The sequence below is a fragment of the Macaca nemestrina genome, chromosome 10, assembly GCF_043159975.1.
Source record: "Macaca nemestrina isolate mMacNem1 chromosome 10, mMacNem.hap1, whole genome shotgun sequence".
Taxonomy (NCBI): Eukaryota; Metazoa; Chordata; class Mammalia; order Primates; family Cercopithecidae; genus Macaca; species Macaca nemestrina.
Genome location: NC_092134.1, coordinates 80,223,417 through 80,230,212, shown reverse-complemented (window position 1 = coordinate 80,230,212; position 6,796 = coordinate 80,223,417). Strand labels below are relative to the sequence as shown.

Sequence of the window (6,796 nt, the reverse complement as noted above, 5' to 3'; positions counted from 1 at the left end):
CTGCCCCTGCCCGGCTCCCTCCTCTGTGCCCTGGGGCTGGGGGGCGGAGGGATGGGTGGGCGGGAGGGGGACAGGGCGGGGCGGCCCGGGACGCCTGGGTCTCTGCCCCTCCCATTTGCTAGGCTTCCGTGACTCCATCCCCTGGGAGGCCGGGCACGGCTGGCAGAGGAGGTCAGTGTCCTGGCCCCGTGATGCCAACCCTTTCTCTCTGGCACTTTTCTCCTTTCTGCGTTTTGGGGGGACTAGTTGTCTGTGGCCAGGCTGTGACTCTTCCGAGGCCAGTCTCTGGTGCCTCCCCAGGGTAGGCAACGGGGCGCTGGAGTGGCCGGGCAGAAGTATGCCAGATCTAGAATAGATGCTCCTGCCCTTATTCTTTGCTCAGCCTTCACCTGCAGGTCCAAGTAGCCTCTCCCTTCCCCTAGCCCACCTCAGTCCCTTGGTCCCAGGAGCAAACTGGTTGACTAGTGGCTGTTGTTGGGGGTGCTGAGGCCAGGGTTCACAGACATCTTCCCTGTGGAGTTAGGGCGCCTAGGTCCCTGGCTGCCAATGTTGTCACCACCTTTAGGCCTGGATTTGGAGGGGGAGAGGCTGGAGAGGAGGGCAGGAGGAACTGTGACTGGGAGTGGGAGGAGCCTTGGGCTGGGTGTGAGAGAGAAAGCACAGGCAGAGGGTGTGTGTCTGCCCTAACCAGCACCGGCCTGCCTGCCTGCCTGCCTGCCTGGTAGATGTGCCATGAATGCTTTTGACTCTGGGTGTGTGTGTGTGCGCGTGCGTGTGTGTGTGCACGCGCGTGCGCGTGCCAGTGCCGAGAGTCAGTGTCTGCGTCTGATGGGGGCATTCTCTGCTTCAACATAGACAGACTCTCAACCCTAGAGTGCGAACCCAGTGGTTTCACTCTCCATTCCACTGAGGACAGAGGTAGAGAAAAGAAGGGGTCTGTAGTCCAAGCTGTGTGCATGGATCCCAAACATTCCCATGGGGACTGGAGTTGGGAGGGAGAAAGAGGAGGAGGGGAGGATCTGAGCTAGGCTGGTAGGCTGGACAGACATAGCCAAAGTACTTTCCCCAGCAACGCTCGCAGGGTGGCCAGGACCCGGGACACAGACTTCTGGGTCACGTCACATTTTCCGTACTGGAATTACTTGGCTCTCTCCTTGCTCCCCTCTGGGGGCCAGGTGTCCTCCCTCCTGGGAAAGGCTGCTTTTGGTAGCCAAAGTCAGGTGAAGGAGAGGGGGAAAGAAGAGGCATGCTGTGGCTATCTCAGGAGAATGCGAGACGGCAATGGGGGTGCAGACAAGCCCTCCCTTTCACTCCAGGGATAGGAAGAGCTGGGAATAGGTACTCCAGGGTCCCGTCCCCAGGTGGCCTAGCAGCTGTTGACTTTGCTTGGTTACCCTGGGAGCAGCTCTCAGCAGTGTGGGAGAGGCGGATGTCAGGGAGTTGGACCCAGGCGTCCAGGCTGGGGTGGGATGGCGCCCCGCCTGTGTGGCAGGGATCCTGCCAAGAGGCTGCAAAGTTAACCCCTCCTGCCCTGCCCTAGTGGTGGCTGGCGGGAGGAGGGCGGGCCCGGTTGTGGTTTGGGAATGTGGCCCTAATTTTCCCCTCCCCCTTCCAGCACATCTGTACTTGGTTTACAGTGAATGAGCCTCCTGTCCTCATGAACCAGGCGAGGGCACCACTCCCTCCCTGGCCGGGCATTCTGACACAGAACCAGGCACCACCCGTGACACTCTCCTCTCCCTGCTGAGTTATCATCTCGCTGAACTCTTCCCTTCTCCTCCTGTGGAGGGGCTTCGGGTTGGTCCCAAAGATCAACAGCTGGAGCTCTGACACAGTGCATCTAGGTAGCATATGGGGCCAGGGAAGCTTAAATCGGGGGACAAAACACTTGGGGTAGCCTCTGAAGACAGAGGGAGTCAGAATTCCAACTGTCTCTGCCCTCCCTTTGTCTTGGTTTGTCTGTCTGTCTGCCTGGGTCTTTGTCTCTGGTGGGCGTTTGTCTATCCATCCGTCTTGGTAATTGTAGCTCCTCCCTTCTGGCGGCCTCCTCGTCCCCAGCCGATGACAGCAGCCAAGCAGCGATGCCCAGGAAGACCCGCCCTATGCTGGCCCCTCCCCTTGGGATTGCCACTGCCTCCACCCCCAGCCCCTCTACCGCCCCTCCCCAGGACCCAGTGACTGGGGTCTGTTCACTGCAGCAGTTTGGAAGTCAAACCAAGCAGCAGCAGCAGATTGGGGGACAGGGAAGAAGCGCATTGTGAGGGCTTCAGATTCTTCTCCCCAGCTTGCAACAGAGCCAGCTTTCTGTCCAGAGATTCCAGGAGGAGGCTTGGGAAGAGGGCTACCCACTCTGGAAACTGGTGGAGGGGGCTCCCCTCATTCCTCTTTCCCTTGGGTCATCCCTATTTCTAGGCTTTGCTCGGTTTGTGGCTGCTCCACTCTGTCACCCTGGCAACTTGGAGAAATGATATCTTGGGGGCCCTAAGACCAGGCTTTGCTTGCTCCCCTCATCCCAGAGCAAAGACCAAAAGGAGAGATTATGAGGAGAGGAAAAGGATGCAGATATCTGTCCCACCTGTCCTGAAAGTCATGGGGAAATGACCTGTTCAGTGTCCTGATGCTGGAGGGGGTGGACAGTGGTGAGGATGAAAATTGCCCCACCCTAATTTTCACCCTCACCCCCTCCCAACCCTCCAGCATCAGGACACTGAATAGGTAATTTCCCCATGCCCAAATCTGGTGGTGTGGGGGATGTCCTATGCCATACTCAGAGGTGTCTGGCAGATGTCTATGGGGGGTGGTGGGGGAGCTGTGTTGCAACCCCCAAGGACATCATTAAGGCATGGAAGTGCTCTCAGGGCTTGGAGACCAGGGCACCCAGGGAGAGCGTGATGAAAACATGTTTTGTACAACATGTGTCCTCTCTTTTCCCTTCTTCCTCTCCTCTCCCACCTCCTCCCCCTAGGCAGGCTCTGTGCCAGTGCTGATGCCAGCCCTGCCTCTGGTGCTTGCTCCACTCCATCCCTTGTACCAGGCCTGTTCTGCTGCTTGCCAGCTCGTTGACTCTCCTGGTGAGTGAGTTTGTGTGTGGAAGGTCCTTACCAGCCCCAGTGCTGCCCAGAACCCCACATAGAATAAGGACTTAATTTTGAAGCTCAGGATTTTAGGATTAACCTAAACAGCTCTGGGAATTTCTTCCCTGAACAGGCACCATGCATTAATTCAACAAATCTTTATTAGGCATCCACTATGTGATAAGCACTGTGCTAGGTTCTGGGAATACCCAGGTATGGTCCCTGGCAGGTTCACAGTCTGATGGAGTCAGATGTTAACAAAATAATCCACAAAACTGCAACTGGAATAATCAGTGTGGAGAGGCATGAGGTACCATGAGAATGGAGCAGAGGAGCATTCCCCCCCTGCCAAGATCAGGAAAGTCTTCGGAGAAAAAATGAGGGGAGATTAGAGAGAAGGAAGGGCAGCGAAATATATGTGCTGCTCAAGAGTATGTACAAAGGCCCTGGAATTGAGGTCCTGGCCCTCAGCCAGTTGCTCCCCCAAAAAGAAGAGGGTCTTTTCATTCCTGTGACCTGCTTGGATTTCAATATGCCATAAGGGAGGGATGGTAAGCACCTCCTCGTGGTCATAGCAGGACGCTGAGATACCAGAATGCATTCATTTCCTCCAGAAAGGGAAACAGACACAGAGAGGGAAGACGACTCACAGGCTGAGACTTGAGATTATACTACGGAAAACAAGGCCCCATGCTGGCAAATCCTCCAGGGTGAGGGATTCCTGCATTTGCCCAGCTGGAGCCTCACCAGACAGAAAGCCTTCTCCTCTGAGCCTGCTTTACCATGCCCCAGCCCCCCTTCCCCGATCCAGCCCTGACCTGTCCCACTCCCTGGAGCTAGCATGTCTGCCTCCACAGTTGCCTGGAGTATGTGTGAGGTGAGTGCTACAGGTGTCTGCCAGCCAATGTGTGGGTGGATGTAGCTGTCTGTTTTGCACAGAATCTCCATCCAGGGGATACGGGGTTCTCTCTCCTCTGTCCACTGGAGAGCTTCCAATTCCTCCTACCCAGACACCAAAGTTTCAAGTTTCTTCCTTTCTGAAAAGGAATTGGGGGCCCTTTGAAAGAGGGAGCAGGCTTCTTTGTGGCTGTGCCTCCTCTAGAGCCAGCAAAGAGGTCATGGAACCAATGGGGTTAAATCCCAGCCCTGCTCTGACCCACTTTCCTCCCTGTGCCCACATCCCCTGGGGCCAGGGTGTTGGGTGGGGCCAGCCTGGCACCCCCACACCCACACCTGGGACTTCCCCTGGATGGAAACTCCCAGAACCCAGGCATCCTGCTTCCCCTGCCAACTCCCACCAACTGCCTGGGTTCTATTCAGCTTCAGTTAGATCTCCCTGTCTGCCAGCCTTTGACCAAACTACATCTCTGCACCAGCCCACCCTTTGATGTCTGGCTGCCCCTTCTGGTGGACTCCTTTGAAGAAAAGATGTGGAGCTGGGGGAGGGGGTTGTGGAGAAGCCATCTTTTATTGAGCACCTACTATGTGCCAGGTATTGTGCTAGACATGTACATTATCTCATTTAATCCACAAGTCAGGGAAGTCCAGAGAGCCAGCAATTATCATCCCCACTTAACAGAGCAGGGAGTAAGAACTGGAGAGGTTAAGTGACTTGCTCAATATCACACAGCTAGGAACTGGCAGAGCTAAGATGGGAACCCAAATCTTGGTGGTCGTGAGCTCTCTTCACTATAGCAGCGTTCCTCCACTTCCCCTGCAGCTGCCCACTTCTCTATGGGATGAGAGACTTAAGAAATTCAGTTTAATCCAATTCAGCAAACATTGAGTATCTGTTATGTGCCAGGTACTGACAGGTACCAGAAATAAAGAGATCACTGTCCTCGAGGTCTGGTGGGAAAGACGAGCATTTGGAAGTCCTCTAATGTCAGCATAATGACCTGAACGAGGTGGCATGGAGCTGAGAAACAAGTGGTACTTTTATTTCCTCCTTCTGTACAGAGCATATAAATACATTATAAACAGTATACAGAATAAATGGAATAAAGTCAATACCTACTTCATTGCCATCCAGGTCAAAAAATTGAGTATTTCCTATACTTTTAGAAATTCCCCATGCATCCTTTTCACAATTCCCTCAGTCCCCTAAAAAGAAACCACCATCCTGACGTTTGTAATAATCGTAAACACAGAAATTACTTGTTTTTCTGTATAGTTTTAGCACCTGTGTATGCCTTCATGAACAATACTGCTCAACTTTGCCTGTTTTTGAACTTTCTATAAATGGAATGATACTCTATTACTTTTTGCTTCCTACTTATTTTGTTCAACTTGTGAGATATATCCAAGTTGTTACACATAGCTGTCTTCCTATTATTGCATAGTACTCATTGCATGGATATGCCACAAGTTATTTTTTTCATTCTACTGTTGGTGAATGTTTGAGTTGTTTTCAGTTTGGACTGTTATAAACAATGTAGCCATGAACATTATTATTACTATTTTTTTGAGAGGGAGTCTCGCTCTGTCGCCCAGGCTGGAGTGCAGTGGCACCATCTCAGCTTACCACAAGCTCTGCCTCCTGGGTTCACGCCATTCTCCTGTCTCAGCCTCCCAAGTAGCTGGGACTACAGGCGCCCGCCACCACGCCCGGCTAGTTTTTTGTATTTTTAGTAGATACGGGTTTTCACCGCGTTAGCCAGGATGGTCTTGATCTCCTGACCTCGTGATCCGCCCGCCTCAGCCTCCCAAAGTGCTGGGATTACAGGTGTGAGCCACTGCGCCCAGCTGCCATGAACATTCTTGTACATGTTTCCCAGTCACAGATGCAGGAGTTTTTCTAGGATATAGAATTAAGAGTCAAACTTAATATATACAGGTTCAATTTTATTAGATAGCACCAAATTGATTTCCAAAGTGGCTGTATCAATTATACAAGAAACATTCCTTTTTTTTTCCTTTTTTCTTTTTTTTCTTTCTTTTTTTTTTGAGACGGAGTCTTACTCTGTCGCCAGGGCTGGAGTGCAGTGGTGCGATCTCAGCTCACTGCAACCACCGCCTCCCAGTTTCAAGCGATTCTTCTGCCTCAGCCTCCCAAGCAGCTGGGATTACAGGTGCCCACCACTACGCCCAGCTTTTTTTTGTATTTTTAGTAGAGATGGGGTTTCACCATGTTGGCCAGACTGGTCTTGAACTCCTGACCTCGTGATTTGCCCACCTTGGCCTCCCAAAGTGCTGGGATTACAGGCATGAACCACCGTGCCCAGCCTTTTTTCTTTTACTTATTTGTGAGACAGAGTCTCGCTCTTGTCGCCCAGGCTGGAGTGTAATGGTGCCATCTCGGCTCACTGCAACCTCTGCCTCCTGGGTTCAAGTGATTCGGCCTCAGCCTCCTGAGTAGCTAGGATTACAGGTGCCCACCACCACACCCAGCTAATTTTTGTATTTTTAGTAGAGACGGGGGTTTCACCATGTTGGCCAGGCTAGTCTTGAACTCCTGACCTCGGGTGATCTAACCATAACCGCCTTGGCCTCCCAAAGTGCTGGGATTACAGGCGTGAGCCACCACACCCGGCCAGGAAGCAGAACATTCTTTATTTATTTATTTATTTTTGAGACAGAGTCTCACTCTTGTGGCCCAGGCTAGAGTGCAGTGGTGCAATCTCAGCTGACTGCAACCTCCTCCTCCCGAATTCAGGTGATTCTCCTGCCTCAGCCTCCTGAGTAACTGGGATTACAGGCACCCACCACCACACCTGGCAAAT

At 52.7% G+C, this 6,796-nt stretch overlaps 1 long non-coding RNA gene across 2 annotated transcripts; it reads left to right on the top strand.

Moving 5' to 3' along the window:
• Positions 1–132: 132 nt before the first annotated feature.
• LOC105474282 (uncharacterized) lies at positions 133–5,563 on the top strand. 2 transcript variants are annotated; one of them, XR_982740.2, is made up of 4 exons: positions 133–171; positions 2,966–3,071; positions 3,689–4,566; positions 4,879–5,563. It is a non-coding gene; the product is annotated as an uncharacterized lncRNA (long non-coding RNA). The 2 variants fall into 2 exon arrangements; XR_982739.2 differs by lacking the exon at positions 133–171 and having other exon boundaries at positions 2,735–3,071; positions 4,879–5,562.
• Positions 5,564–6,796: the final 1,233 nt, after the last annotated feature.